Raw genomic sequence first — 15912 nt, forward strand, 5'->3', positions numbered from 1 at the left:
AGGATCTCGGCTCGCTGCAAGCTCCGCCTCCCGGGTTCACGCCATTCTCCTGCCTCAGCCTCCTGAGTAGCTGGGATTACAGGCACCTGCCACCGTGCCTGGCTAATTTTCGTATTTTTAGTAGAGACAGGGTTTCACCATATTGGTCAGGCTGGTCTCAAACTCCTGACTTTGTGATCCACCTGCCTCTGCCTCCCAAAGTTCTGGGATTACAGGCGTGAGCCACCACGCCCAGTCGCTTTTTCTTTCTTCATAATTTCTTTTGATGATTTTTTTTTTTTTTTTTTTTTTTTGAAACAAGGTCTTGCTCTGCCGCCCAGTCTTGAGTGCTGTGGTATGATCACAGCTCACTGCGGCCTCAACCTTCTGAGCTCAGGAGATCCTCCCACCTCAGCACCCCAAAGCGCTGGGATTGCATGCGTGAGCCACCACACCCAGCCCATTTACTTTCAATATACTCCAAATTATCAGTCTTTTCCTCTATAGCCAAGATATTGTCCTATTTAAGAAGTTTTTGCCTACTCCACAGGCAACAAGATTCCTCCTATATTATCTTCCAGAAGCTTTGTTATTTTACCTTTCACATCACCATTTATAATCATCCTAGGAAGGAGTTTTGTGTTTGTGAGATGGAGATCAAGTTTCATTATCTTTTTCATATGGTTACCCAGTTGACCCCATCCCATTTATTTAAAAGGCTGTATTAAGCTGCTTTTCAGTGCCACTTTTGTCATTCATTAACTGTCTATACACATGAGAGTCTGTTAGGTGGTTCTCTACTCCACTGTGTGTGTGTCCTTGCACAAATATTAGAATGCTTCATTACTCTTGCATTATAATAAGTCGTGATACCTGGAATAGTAACTCTTTCCACTTTGATTTTTTTAAAGATCACCTCTAGGCCCTTCCACCATAAAATTTAGAGGCAGTTTGTCACATCCCACTAAAGCACACACGCACACATTCACCCACACCCTTGAGATATTGATTAGAATTGCATCTAATCTATTAGTTTGGAGAGAAGTAAAATAACAGACTTCAGAACGATAAACATGGTAACTCTGTTCATATATTTGTCATTTCTGATTTCTCTCACTGAAGTTTAATAGGCTTCTGCATACAGGCCATGCACATTTCTGCTCAGTGTCTTCTGAGATTAATGTTTTTAATACTGTCTTAAACGTAGTATTTTTAAAGTATCTTTAACATTTTGTTTGCTGATAGAGAAATGGCATTGGTTTTACACATTGATTTTGTATTCAGTAATTATGTAAATTATATCTCTAATTAATGTATTTGAAATTTTTACATATATGATCACATCATCATAAATAACAGCAGTTTTATTTCTTCTCCAATTTCTGATTTATCTTCTAGACCATATAGGAATAATTGTTCAATAGAAGACAGAGTGGTAATAGTGGCATTGTTTTCTCATTCCCAAACTTAAAAGAACAAACCTTCAATATTTTCCCATCTAATGATATTTGTGGTAGGTTTCTTATAATCGTCATTTATCAGAGTAAGCAAGTTTTCTAAGTTTCCTAAGAGTTTATGTCATGAATGGTGAGACATTTTATCAAATGCTTTTCTGATAATCTCTAATGAGAATCATTATATATACATACATTATATACATTACATGATGTATATATACATATTATGTATATAATATATACATATTGTACACATTATATAATGTATATATACATGTTGTATACATTATATATAATATCTATTATATACATATATACATACAATGTATATAATGAAAATTATATGGCTTTTAAACGTTCAGCTGACCTTACTTTCCTGGAATCAACCTAACCTGGTTTTGATATGTCATTTGGTTTTCAAATGTTAAACCAGCCTTGCATTCCTTTATGTACATTGCTGAACTAAATGTGCAGATGTTTCATTAAGAAATATTTATATTTATCAGGGATAGTAGCTATAGTTTTCTAATGATTGTATCTGGTTCTAATATCAGGGAAATTTTGGCTTCATAAAATAAGTTGGGCAATGTTCACTCCTGCTTTGCTTTCTGAAAGAGTTTATACTGTCTAAGACTGGTTTTATTTCTTCTTTAAATGTTTGGTAGAATTCGCCAATGAAACTACCTAAGACCAGAGGTGTTGTTAACAATCTTATTTTATTAATAACAAAAAAAATTCTAAGGTAAGGAACAAACTGAAGACAAGAACAAAAGAATATGTGTGTGTGTGTGTATCTATAGATAGATAGATGGATAGATAGACACACACACATATAGGGGGGTGTGTGTGTGCATATATATATATATATATATATATATATATATATATCCATGTATGCATATTATACTATACAGATTATAGACCATGAAGGCAAATAATTCCTATGCTCCAAGAGGGCTTGAAAATCTAAGCAGTCAAGAGAGCAAAAAAACTTTTCAACCACCATGCCCTTGGCTTTTTAAAATAATTTCAAACCCTCTCAGGAGCATGCATTATTTGTAATAGAATTAAAAGTAAACGATGGCAGTCACGAACTGTCTCCGCACAAAAGGTTAGGTTAAATATGAAATAAGGTTCTCCCCACACTCTGTCTGAGCTTGAATTCACTTGAAGATCTATTAGTTCATGTGCACTAGCCTTCCGCTTCTCACAAAGAGTCAGAAGCAAGAGAACTTACCTGACTCTCAAGCAGGGTGAAAGACCGCCATTTGAAATCCATAACCAAAAGGAGAAATGTGGCGCTCAGGTTTGTTGGGAGTGGGGCTACTAACGTCAAATACAGAGAAGGCCACAGAAGTTAGAAGAGCAGGAAGAAAATAGAGTGTCAAGGCTAAGAAAAATGGAGAACTCTCTCAATTAACTAAAGGGCATCTGAAAGACATTAACATGATATCCTTTATTTCTAACTGAGGATAAAGCAGCTCACTTACAACCCAGCGTACAGAGCAGAAGACAAGACATAAAGTTTTATATGGTGGAGTAAAAAAAAAACAACACCATAAATAAAGGCAGTCGTTTATAATGTTGTATAAGTTTTTTTGGGACCAAGCAAAGCCAATTAAGAATTTCTGTTAGTACTCTTTATGTCGTCATGAGAACTAGTCTATCATCAACTGATAACAAATGAGGGGAAGTAACGGCCAAACGAAAATTAGGGAAAACAACAAAAACAAAGGCAGTCAGTGTTGGAGGGGAAACAGTTTTTATGAATTATAAGCAGTTTATTAAAATGTTTTCATCTCATTGTTCCAGATAAAAGACTATATATTAAATATTATGTAGAAGAGTAATCATTAAACTACCAAAGAATAACAAATACAATCATATTAATTCAATCTTTAAGAGATGTTTCATCTTAATTTAAATTTTTCATTAGCAATATTTAGTCTTTTTTTTTTTTTTTTTTTTTTTTTTTGAGTTAGAGTCTCGCTCTGTCTTCCAGGCTGGAGTGCAGTGGTGCCATCTCGGCTCACTGCAAGCTCCGCCTCCTGGATTCACGCCATTCTCCTGCCTCAGCCTCCCCAGTAGCTGGGACTACAGGCGCCCGCCACCATGCCGGGCTAATGTTTTGTATTTTTAGTAGAGACGGGGTTTCACCATGTTCGCCAGATGGTCTCGATCTCCTGACCTCATGATCCGCCCACCTAGGCCTCCCAAAGTGCTGACAGGCGTGAGCCACCGCGCTCAGCCACCGGCCCAGTCTGTCATTTTTATCAACTAGAGTGTTTATGAGAATGTGGACAAAATAGGGGATGCATTAGGGGTTTGAAACAAAATTATTAATCAGTTCGACACAAAATGCAGGACTGGTACACACAGTCAGTAACACACTAACAATAGAGACTGAGTAGTAGCTTGGGAGAGCTTATTGGTAAGTGGATCAAATTCAGGCATGGGGGAGGGAGATGCAGTTATGTGCTTCTTATAAAAGTATTTAACCTATATTTAGAAGTTCATTTCCATTCAACTTGATGTCTGAATTATTGGTTGACCTTGAAGAAAATAAAATTATTGAAATCTAAATGACTCTTTCCTAATCATACATTAGAGAGGAAACATATGTAGCCAACCTTGTGGCATTGATAAAAATAAATTATATAACATCAATAATGCTCTGAACATCACCCAGGTAGGTCAGTTGACTTACCCAAGGTCATAGCAAATTCAGAAAAAGACAGCAAGGTTCTCCTACCTCCAGCTAAGCATAGAAGCTTTCCTGCAGTACACAGAGCTTATGCTCTGAGGCCTTGAAAAACAATGGGTTTTTTGTTTGTTTGTTATGTTTTGTTGTTTTGCTTTTCAAATCCAAGCTGAATCTAACTTGGCACTCTGGCTGCATTAAATATTTGACACATCTTCTACCATTATCCAGCTGCAAGAAAAAAATGAGAGAGGTAGAATCTTGTGGTGATTAGGGGATGCTCTTAGAATTTAAAAAATTAATTTTAAATCCTGGTTCCTACTCTTAATCTTGAATAGTTAAACTCCCTGAACCTCAGTTTTCCCTCTCTGAAATGGGGATATTATGAGATAATTTTTGCAAATCTTAAAGCCTGAAATATCTAGTAAGTGATCCACAAATAGTACCAACTGCAGTTGGTATAGTTAATATTGCTTCTTTCCTTCCTTCATTCCTTCCTTTCCCCCCTCTTCATTCCTTCCTTTTCCCCTTCCTTCATTTCCCTTCTAAATTTAAAAAAAAAAAAAAAGTTATTATAATCATTCACTAGTTTCACCTTCAGATAACCCAGACATGGAGGCAATTTTTCTAATACTTCTGAAAAGTGAAAACAAAATATTTCAGTACTGCTGTGCATAGCCATAACAGAAGCTATTATTTCTCTCAGTGACTGGTGTTTCAAGGAAAGCATTAAACTAATAGCAATGACTAGAAAAGCACGGTTTTAACGAAGTCACATACTCCCACAGATTTCTGACTGCCACAGACATACACAAAGCTGAGTTCTTGAGTAATTAATTGTGAGCAACTACTTTATGCCAGATAAACTAGGTTCAACTAAATGCCAACGTGAAATGTTAAAGTTATAAGCCTCTCCACAGCTTCAGAAGGTGGCTATATAAAGTATTAGCTATTAACACAGCACTGTAGAGGAAACAATAGTTTGTCATATTAAATAATGTAAGCTGTGAGGTAGACTTTTTAAAGTCAATAGTTAAATGCCTTTTATTGCTAAGAAATAAAGTTTTTTCCTAACTTTCATTTTCTAGATATCAGCAAGTACAATTAAGACTAAATCCATTTAAAATTGAATACTTCTATTATTCTGCCCACTCTTTCTAAAGCTTTCAAAAGCTTGCTCAATTAGCAAAGTAAATCACGTTTGTTTCTAGATCTTATTTTTCTTTCTTCTTGTCTTTCCTGTATAATTCAGGCAATTAACGAATTGCATCTATTAATCTAACATATCCCACTTTCTCAGTGATTCCTACTAACCTGTAGATGTTCAAATTCCATCTTCTTGGCCAATGCATTCTGCTTGATCCTTTCTGGAGACAGGTCCTGACAAACCTTTTCTACTTTGCATAAGGCCATCCCATCACAAGAGTGGATGCTTTCTCTTACCATCCCAGGGCCAACCAGGATCTCAGCCCGCCACCTTAGCCTGCTCTAATTCAGCTGTTGGAGAGGAAAAATCCCCCCTGTGAAACAAGTTCATGTTGTCTCTATTTCGGAGACCAAACCCTGCCCTCACTACCTCCCACAGTGTTACTGGAACCAGTTTCCTGACTCTGCATTACCTCTCTATCACTTCCTTTGGAAATGTAACAAGAGCAACATGGATGAATTAAAAGGAAATGCCTCTGCCGAGACATCTTAAGAGAAGGCAATCAATACATTTTAAGTATCCTAAAATAAATTTTCGGAAGTAGTGAATGGTTTGGAGTTTAAACAAATGAATTTTTTTTTTTATCTGCCTCAAACCCAGCTGAACATTTCCCTCTGCAGGAGGCTCCTTTCAATGACATACTTCTTGTTGTTGTTGTTGTTTTGTTGTTGCTGTTGTTGTTGTGAGACAGGGTCTTACTCTGTTGCTCAGGCTAGAGTGCAGTGGTGTAATCATAGAACACTTCGGCCTCCTACTCCTGGCTCAAGTGATCCTCCTGCCTCAGCCTTCCAAGTAGCTGGGACTATAGGTGTGCACCACTGTGCCTGGCTGACTTTTTTTTTTTTTTTTTCCCCAGTCGAGACAGAGTCTGACTATGTTGCCTCAGCTGGTTTCAAACTCCTAGGCTCAAGTGATTCTCCTGCCTCAGGCTCCTAAAGTGCTAGGATTACAGGAGGGAGCCACCACGTCTGGCCCTTTTCAGTGATATATATTTATAAAAATTCTGAGTCTTAGTCATTATTTAAAAAAAAAAGTATTTAATTTTGAAGTCCCAGTCCAGATGGTCAGATTTTTTTTATGATATAGCTAAAAGTCCTTTTATATACTAGCAAATTGTGGATTGCTCATCAAAAATTGAGAGTATGAATTATCAAAAAACATTACTCAATAAAGCATTGCCCATCTAATCTCCAAAACTAGACAAGCTTACCCCTTCGAAATCTAATAAGTCACCAAAATCAATTATTTCCATCTCAGATATGTCTGTCAATGTACTTCTTATTCATCTCAATCACTTTGGGCTCTCAAATCTAGTTTAAAAGGATTTTGATAGGCCAGGCACAGTGGCTCATGTAATCCCAGCACTTTGGGAGGCCAAGGCAGGAGGATCACTTGGGGCCAGGAGTTTGAGACCAACCTGGCAATATAGCTAGACCCTGTCTCTACAAAATATTTAAAAATAGCTAGGCATGAAAGTGCATGTCTAATCCCAGCTACTCCAGAAATGGAGGTGGAGGTGGGAGAATCACTTGAGGCCAGGAGTTAGAAGCTACAGTGAGCTGTGATCGCACCACTGCACTCCAGCCTGGGCAACAGAATGAGAGTGTTTAAAAAAATAAAAATTAAAACAAGATGTATAGTCTCTTACATGATTACCACATCCCTGTAGCTAGCTCTCCACGAAGCAGAAAATCATCTTCATCAAAAGCAAAGATTAGTGGCCAGGTGAGGTTGCTCACACCTGTAACCCCAGCATTTTGGGCAGCCAAAGTGGGTGGATTGCTTGAGCTCAGGAGTTCGAGACTAGCCTGGGCAACATGACAAAAACCTGCCTTTACAAAAAATACAAAAACTAGCAGAGTGTAGTGGTGTGAAACTCTAGTCCTAGCTACTCAGGAGGCCAAGGTGGGGGGATTGCTTAAGTCTGAAAGGTTGAGGCTGCAGTGAGCCATGATCACAACACTGCATTCCAGCCTGAATGACAGCACAAGGCCCTGTGGAAAAGGGAAGGGGAGGGAAGGGAAAAGAATAGAATGGAAGGGAAGGGGAAGGGGAAGGGAAGGGGAACTCCTGGCCTCAAGTGATCCTCCTGCCTTGGCCTCCCAAAGTGCTGGGATTACATGAGCCACTGTGCCTGGCCCATCAAAATCTTTTAAAACTAGATTTGAGAGCCCAAAGTGATTGAGATGAATAAGAAGGGAAGGGAGGAGAGAGGAGGGGAGGGGTGAGGGGAGGGGCAGGGGAGATGAAAAGGAAAACAGGGGCAAGAGAGAAAGGCCCAGGGCGAGGGAGGGAGGAAGGAAGGCGAGGCAGCGCGAGAGGGAGGGAGGGAGGAGGAGGAAGGAAGGGAAGGAAGGAAGGAAGGAAGGAAGGAAGGAAGGAAAAGATTAGCGTATTTCTTTCTTGCTACTACAAATCTGAGATCTCTGGTTGGTCCAAGGGTAGTGAGTTATTTCAATTGATTTCAATTGATTGTTCACAATTAGTTACAGACCAAACTCCTTGTTTTATTCTTTCCTTCTTCTCTCTACTACACTTGACTAACTTTTAAAAATAAGTCAATACAAATATTTGAGACCTCGAGTGATTCTGAGATAGAATTGAGATTGTTGAAGTGCCTGTGAAGATGCCCTTAGCAACAGGTGTCACCCGTCCCTGTCCCCGCCCATCCTTCACAGCCCACCTTGGTTTCTGCCACTGGAATTGCTCATCATTTCTTGAATGTGTCAGGATCTTTCACAGCCAACCATATCTCTGAGGCAGAAATCAGGTTTTCTGCCAAGAACAACCTGCCTTTTCCACCTGGAAAACTCCTACTTAACCTTCATGTGCCACTTCAAATGTCATCTTTCTAGAATGGGGCCTTCTTCCACTTGTGCAGGTGGAGTTTATTGCTTCATCTGTGTTCTCAGAGCACTTTGTACTATCTGTGCCAGCATTTACTGTGTTTGAACTGAGAATTCTCTTTGATGCATTGTCTGTCTGCTCCCTATCTCCAACGAGAACCTAAGTTCTCCTAAGACATGGACATGTATTATTCTTAACTGGGTAGGCTTTGCGAGTATTAATGCTTCTTTTTTTTTTTTTTTTTTTAATGGAGTCTCACTCTGCCACCCAGATTGGAGTGCAGTGTAGTGATCTTGGCTCACTGCAACGTCTGCCTCCTGGGTTCAAGAGATTCTCCTGAGTAGCTGGGATTACAGGCATGCGCCACCATACCTGGCTGATTTATCTATTTTCTATAGAGATGGGGTTTTGCCATGTTGGCTAGGCTGGTCTTGAACCCCTGACCTCAGGCGATCTGCCTGCCTCGGCCTCCCAAATGCTAGGATTACAGGTGTAAGCCACCACGCCTGGCTGGTATTAACACTTCTTGAATCCCTTACTACATGTTAGCTTTATCATAATCTAACAAAAAGTTCATAGAATTTAAATGAGGCAACTTCTGGGCTTAAATCATAACTCCATCTTTTTCTAGAAATTTCACTGTGAGAACATTTGGTCCCTGGCCTATAAAACAGTATCACACAGGCTGAGAGTAGTGGCTAACGCTTGTAATCCTAAGATTTTGGGAAGTCGAGGTGAGAGGATCACTTGAGCTCTGGAGTTTAAGGCCAGCCTGGACAACATAGTGAGACCTCATCTCTACAAAAAATAAATAAATAAATAAATGAGCCAAGCACGGTGGCATGCACCTGTGGTACCAGCTACTAGAGAGGCTCAGGTGGGAGATCACTTCAGCCCAGGAGGTTAAGGTTGCTATGATTGTACCACTGCACGCCTGCCTGAATGACAAAGTGAAACTGTCTCAAAAGAAAAAAAAAAAAAAAAAAACCATAAATACAACCAGCTCAAGGGGTACTTTTGAGAACCGAGTGAGATTAAATGAGATGATACATGAATTTTGCCTGAAAAGTCCTGCCATGAATATAACAATAAAAATGATGATAAAATGGCCCTAGCATCCACTCTAGCATCCACTCAGCCCCCATTCTATGCTGGGCATTGCCCTAGCCCCTTTACAACCCACGTTGTAAATATCATTAACCCTCCATCTTAACAACTAGGAACCAAGCCGACAGAGGACAAGTGAGCCAGCCAGTGCCACATAGCAATCACCCAGCAAAGCCAAGACTCAGACCCAGCTGGGGACTCTACCACACATACTCTATAATGTTCTCTTACATAGGTGCCTGATATTTTATCTGATCCTCACCAAAACTCTTCGATTTTCCTCATCTCACAGATGAAAACACTAAGTCTCAAATAAGTAAGTCGCCCAAAATCACAGAGCTACGGAGTGAACAACTCAAACTGGGCCTCTGGAAAGTTTAGTGGATTTTATTGCCACTGTTTTGTGGCTGTCTCCAACAATCACTGATGGCTCTGAGTAAGGGGGAAGGAGGTGGTGAGTTGCAAAGTAGACACTCCGCAGGGTTGAAAGGCTGAGAAATGCCAAGAGAGCGGCAGGCCTCTCTCTGCACGGATCTGCTTAGTAGAGCAGCAAGGGTTCCGGAAATAGAATCTCCCACATTGGTATTCTAGCATGACTTGAGTTTCTTGGGATGTTGTCTCTGCTTAATCCTAGCTCATCTCAGAAGTAGGCACAGGCAACAGGGCCACCATGCTGGGAACAAGCATAAGAAGAGAGCCTGGTAGGTATGAGTCGACCGCATGACGCTGTTGCTAGGACAAATTTGGAAACGGAAACAAAAGGTTACGCATATGGAACCCACCCCCCGCACATACATCCTCCTCCTGGCTCTATGACAGTAGAAGATCCAAAGGAAAGAATTAGAGTGGGGTGAATTTCAAAAACTGTAGCCTTATAAAAGGAAACCAATTTTGAGCTAAAGGAAGGAATGAAAGGAATGTAAGGCTTTTTTTTTTCTTTTTTCTTTTTTTTTTTAAAGGAGCTCAGAGTATCACAAGGGTCCAGTGAAGAGCACGAGGATTTAGACTGGGCCTAGAGAAGACAGGAGCAGCGCGGATTAGACAGAGGGGAGACTTACGTGTATTCTGTAAATGTCAGAGCCCATGGTGGTACCTACCCCCAAGAAGGAATAAGAAAAGGGAATATGAAAAGTGCTGATAGCAGGGATTAATTCAGAACAGTGACATGCATTAAAAAGTCCACTGGAGGCCAGGCACGGTGGTTCATGCCTATATTCCCAGCACTTTGGGAGGCCGAAGCAGAAGGATTGCTTGAGCCCAGGAGTTCAAGACCAGCCTGGGCAACATGGCAAAATCTCTATTAAAAAAACAAAAAAAAAATTAGATGGGCTAGGTGGTACACATCTGTAGTCCCAGCTACTAGGGAGGTTAAGGTGGGAGGATCGCTTGAACCGAGGAGTTTGTGGCTGCAGTGAGCTATGATAGCACCACTGCACTCTAGTCTGGACAACAGAGCAAGACCCTATCTCAAAAAAATGAAATAAAGAAAAAGTCCACTGGTTCCTCTGCTTTGCTACACAGACAGTTCTGCTCCTTCAGAGGCAGACTTACACTTTTCAGTGATTCAGTCTTAAAATTAGATAGCAAGTCTCAAGCTGAGCAGGGCAACATCTAAATGCCTATCATAAAGATTTTCTTAAGCAAAAAGAAACACTGTACGAAACTGCATTCACAATTTTCTAAGACTCCTGTGTCTCAGAATCCAGACTTTGCCCACACCGGAGCTTACATTTTCTCAAAGGTGTTAGCTGAAGGTGAGGTTTGAACAATGCGCTCCGGGAAAACACATACCAAGCAGAAGTAGCACATATATTAAAGCTGCCTGTTGGGTCTCTTTTCACAGAAAGAAAAGCTAAAATAAGGGCTCAGCCGTAAGATCTGTCACCAACCACGTATTGCACAGGAAGCAAGCTGGAACTGAGATTAAGATCTGTGACATGCTCTGCTACTTATAGACTAGGGTGCCTTGTTGGTGCTTAGAATGGGAATTGACTCACCCGTTAGCAGACCATATAGCCATTATGGCTACACTTATTATCATCATTTAAAAACAAGGTCGGCCTTCATGTGCAGTGCTTCGTCCCAAATATAATTCAAGAGAATGAAGAAGAGAATTTGAACAAGTCATTTCTAAAGACTATGTCCTTAAATCAACACAACAATTGGGACTTAGGAACCAGGATATTTATGCATAATATCCATGTATAGTCCCATAGAAGGATGGTTTAGGTTCTGCTACATATTTTTCATCTTCTGAAGCTATGGATAAAGGGAAGGTTCCTGTGAGAACCCATAATCTCTTCGCCTTTGAACATACTTGTGAAATGCTAAGACATGTGGATGCATGGCCTGTCATGATTATTCCAAAATAGATTTAGGGATTTCTGCATAATAGGCACAGCAGTTAGGAGCAGGCATTTCAGAGTGTAACATACCTAGATCTGAATAGCTTCTCTGCTAATTATTACGACCAGTCTCTTTATAAAAAACACACCTGACAAAACGTCCAAGGGGTGTTAAAGATCAAATGACATGTGTAAAACCCTCAGCAAAGTAAGAGCTCAGAAAATGGTGACTATTAGCATTAAACGGGTCATTAGAGGGTTTAGTTTGACTGTTACTGGTGAGGCCACACCGTTGGTAAGAGTTGAGAAACGAAACCAATTTTCATCACCTAGCTCAGTACTCTTTAGCTGGATTTTAGTCTCAAATTATTATTAAATGTCAGTTTGACCTTAATTAAAGCCTTGATCCAACAAGTTTGTAAGCAAGATATGCCTTCCCTGTTTTACTTGGTCTCACGTTGTAAAAACTTTCCTCATGTTTACAGGCATTGCTTCTTGTTCATAATTAATGAGCGCATGGGATGGACTGATGTCTTGTTTCATCCATAATCATTTTCCTTCTGTACACAGAAGAGACTACCCAGTTTCCACCCAAGTTATTTGTTGACTATGTCTGATGGCTGGCTGAAGGATTGCTTGATGGCTGGAAGAAGGATTGCCGTATCTATAAGCAACCATGATCTTTGTATCTTGATATAAGCTTCTGTACAAAATTTTTGTTCACATCCTTAAAAGTGAAAACATATTTCAATAATGGTTAATCATTTAGCTAAAGGAGCATATAACCCTTTAGCAAATACAACTTAATTAAAAATCCATTTTATCTGAAAAGGAAGTTGTGTTATTTTAACCTATCAAGAGACTTTAATGGAGTAAGTGCTATATCAGAAGAGGACAAAAAATACTTAATCAACATTAGCATTTATACATATCAGATTGTTTTCTCTAATGTTATTGTTACCTTTACTATAACCATATTTGTTTTCACCTGTACTTGGGGAAAAAAAAAACACAAATGCTATTTTCTTGAAAAATCTATAAAGATTTCACTCCTCTCTAATTTCAAAAATTTACCTCAAAGAATTTTTAATTTTAAAATGTAAAGCTATTACAATTAATTTTCCTGGAATATATTTTGCAGTGGTGAAATGTTAAGACGCCTTCCTCTAACTCCTATTTGGACATGAACACTATTCTGAGAATTCTTCTGCATAATTTGAAGTGACCAGCAGAGGNTATTTTCTTGAAAAATCTATAAGATTTCACTCCTCTCTAATTTCAAAATTTACCTCAAAGAATTTTAATTTTAAAATGTAAAGCTATTACAATTAATTTTCCTGGAATATATTTTGCAGTGGTGAAATGTTAAGACGCCTTCCTCTAACTCCTATTTGGACATGAACACTATTCTGAGAATTCTTCTGCATAATTTGAAGTGACCAGCAGAGGGCAGAGCTAAAAATTTGACACTAGAATCCCTGTGCATGAATGAGAAGAAATTTCCAAAATGAGGCTGAGGAGTTCTATTTTTGGCTGAAATTTAGCACCTCGGTTGCTATATTTGCTGAGCTTAGAGACATGCCAAGAAGAAATGTCAACCTAACATTCTCTTCAGTGCAAATGGGGAAAATAAAAATCAACACTGCAATAAAATAATTTAATGCAGTACAAATGCTAGAATTAACCAAAAACAAAGAACTGAAATAATGTGACATAAATAGTACCTTGTTCATTTTATGCACACATATGAGGTGCAAGTAAATAACTTACAAATCAAATACTTGGGGATAAAGGTAGACAAAAATATCTGTAAAAATTAATCTGTGAAAAGTAATTGTATCTATATCTGTATGTGCATTACGTAATAACTTCTTAATCTAGAATATAAACCTTACAGACAAGATTCTTGCAAAAGTTTTCCAAATTATTGTAGGGTTGTTTGAAACTTTGATAAGTACAAAAATGGTTATTTTATTCTTCACATTCTGTAAGTTCAATGTTTTACAACCCCTTGTATTTCAAAAGTACATTTCAAAAAACGTGTTAATATATAAAGGAAGAAGCAAAAGGAAGAAAAACCCTGAGGTTAGGCTTATGGGTACAGTATATATTGAATAAGATTACATTTAATATACAGAGATTTTTTTGATTTTTTGTTTTTTTCGAGATGGAGTCTCGCTCTACCGCCCAGGCTGGAGTGCAGTGGCGCGATCTTGGCTCACTGCAAGCTCCGCCTCCCGGGTTCACGCCATTCTCCTGCCTCAGCCTCCCCAGTAGCTGGGACTACAGGAGCCTGCCATCACGCCCGGCTAAGTTTTTGTATTTTTAGGGGTTTCGCCGTGTTAGCCAGGATGGTCTCGATCTCCTGACCTCGTGATCCACCCGCCTCCGCCTCCCAAAGTGCTGGGGATTACAGGCGCGAGCCACTGTGCCCGGCCAATATACAGAGTTTTTATTCAGCAACATATCTGGGCATGAACATCTGCATTTTACATCTCAAGTTTTTTCAAATAGAGAAAAAGTTAGAGAAAGTTCTTGTAAGAAATAAAAAGTGGTGTTAATTCCACCGAAAATTCTGTTAACCCCAACTGGAGACAAACTCAGCCTCAGTCTCTCTCTCTCTCCTTCTCTCTCTCTCTCCTTCTCTCTCTCTTTTTCTCTCTCTTTCTTTCTCTCCCTTTCTTTCTTTCTCTTTCTCTCTCTTTCTTCCTCTCTTTCTCTCTCTCTCTGTGTCTCTGTCTCTGTCTCTCTCTCTCTGTCTCTCTCTCTCTCTGTGTCTCTCCATGTGTCTCTCCATCTCTCTTGGCTGAGCAGTTTCTCAATTACACACAGGAAGTTAACCAAAGCCATAATGATCAATCCAGGGAAAATGTTTTGTTATTAAGGCTTAGCTCTGGCACAGCACCTCTCATGAGCAGAGCTGTATTGTAACTCTTGAGAATTCAAAGGTGAGTGAAATAAAAGACAAGAGCAGCTTCCATGGTGAAGTAGCAACTAACATTCACAGAACATACTTTCTAGAGCAAGACTTTCCCAAATCTGGCTTATCAAAAATTCATATTCCCAGAGCCCAGTCTCAGATCTAGTCAATCAGACTTTCCAGAAACAGAGTCCAAGAATTTGCATTTTATAAATATTCCCAGGTAGCACAGTAACACAGAATAGAATAAGATGAAGCTGCCAGCCTAGCCAGGAGGTAGCTAAGGGAGGTCCCTGTAGGTCATAAATAAGAGCTACAGTATCACCCTAGGGTAAAGCATCTCCAAGTGTAACAAGATTGGACTAGGTTTTTAAAAATCAGGGTCAGGTGCAATGGCTCACACCTGTATTCCTAGCACGTTGGGGGGCCCAGGTGGGAGGATTACTTGAGTCCAGGAGTTTGAGGCTGCAGTGAGCTATGATTGCTCCATTGCACTCCAGCATGGGTGACAGGGAGAAATCCTGTCTTTTAAAAAGAAAAGAAAAAAAAAAAAAAAAAAACTCTTTTGTGGAGAAGGGGCCAAAGGGAGCAGAGTGGACCCACAGAGACTAATTAGGGGACTACTGCTAGAGACCAAGCTCTCCACTAAGGTGACTTGGACCAGAGTGATGGCAACAGAAAGAGAAAAAAGACCAACAGATTGGCTATGGAGGGTGGAGAAAGGGCACAAGATGTAGAGTCAGCCTTTGTGGGCTGGAATTCCATCTCCTGTCGCTTACAAAACAATCGACTCTGGGCAAGTTACCCTAAGTCTCAGTTTTCACATCAGAAAATGGAAGTCAGATTAACTGAGTTATTTAAGACCAATTAATTGAAGTGATCATGTTAAGTACTTAGCACAGGGCTTGACCCTCAGTCAGTACTGAATGTCGTGGCATGAAGAAACAAGAAATTAAAAGCCCCAATTTTCTATGACTCGCTCCTCCACTCCGGCCAACTAAACTGGAAAAAAATAAACAGACCCACTTAGATTCATTAATCTGCATTCACCATGGGGTCTAATTGCTCCGTCTTCCATCTTACCCTGAGGAGAACATCATCCTCCATTAGTTCTTTACAGCTTATCTCCAAAATAAGTCTGAAATTCCCATTCTATCAAGATTCCATTTTAAAGAACAGACCTATAACAACTGTCAAGTGAATGGTACAAAAATGATACTAGATTAGTATTCACTTATATGGGGGCAAGTTCCTAAATAAACTCAAACAGCCTATAAGGAAAGTGAATGCTTTCTTACTACACAGTAAATTAGGCACTCTACTCTTCACTATAGACTATTTAGTTTTAT

General features: G+C 39.5%; 1 protein-coding gene across 1 annotated transcript in view; it reads right to left on the reverse strand.

Annotated features, from left to right (window-relative positions):
• The window catches only part of FMN2 (formin 2), a 411725-nt gene that overhangs the window by 338773 nt on the left and 57040 nt on the right, over positions 1–15912 (reverse strand).

Source organism: Rhinopithecus bieti, unplaced genomic scaffold, assembly GCF_001698545.2.
Source record: "Rhinopithecus bieti isolate Rb0 unplaced genomic scaffold, ASM169854v2 scaffold_11565, whole genome shotgun sequence".
NCBI classification, from domain to species: Eukaryota; Metazoa; Chordata; class Mammalia; order Primates; family Cercopithecidae; genus Rhinopithecus; species Rhinopithecus bieti.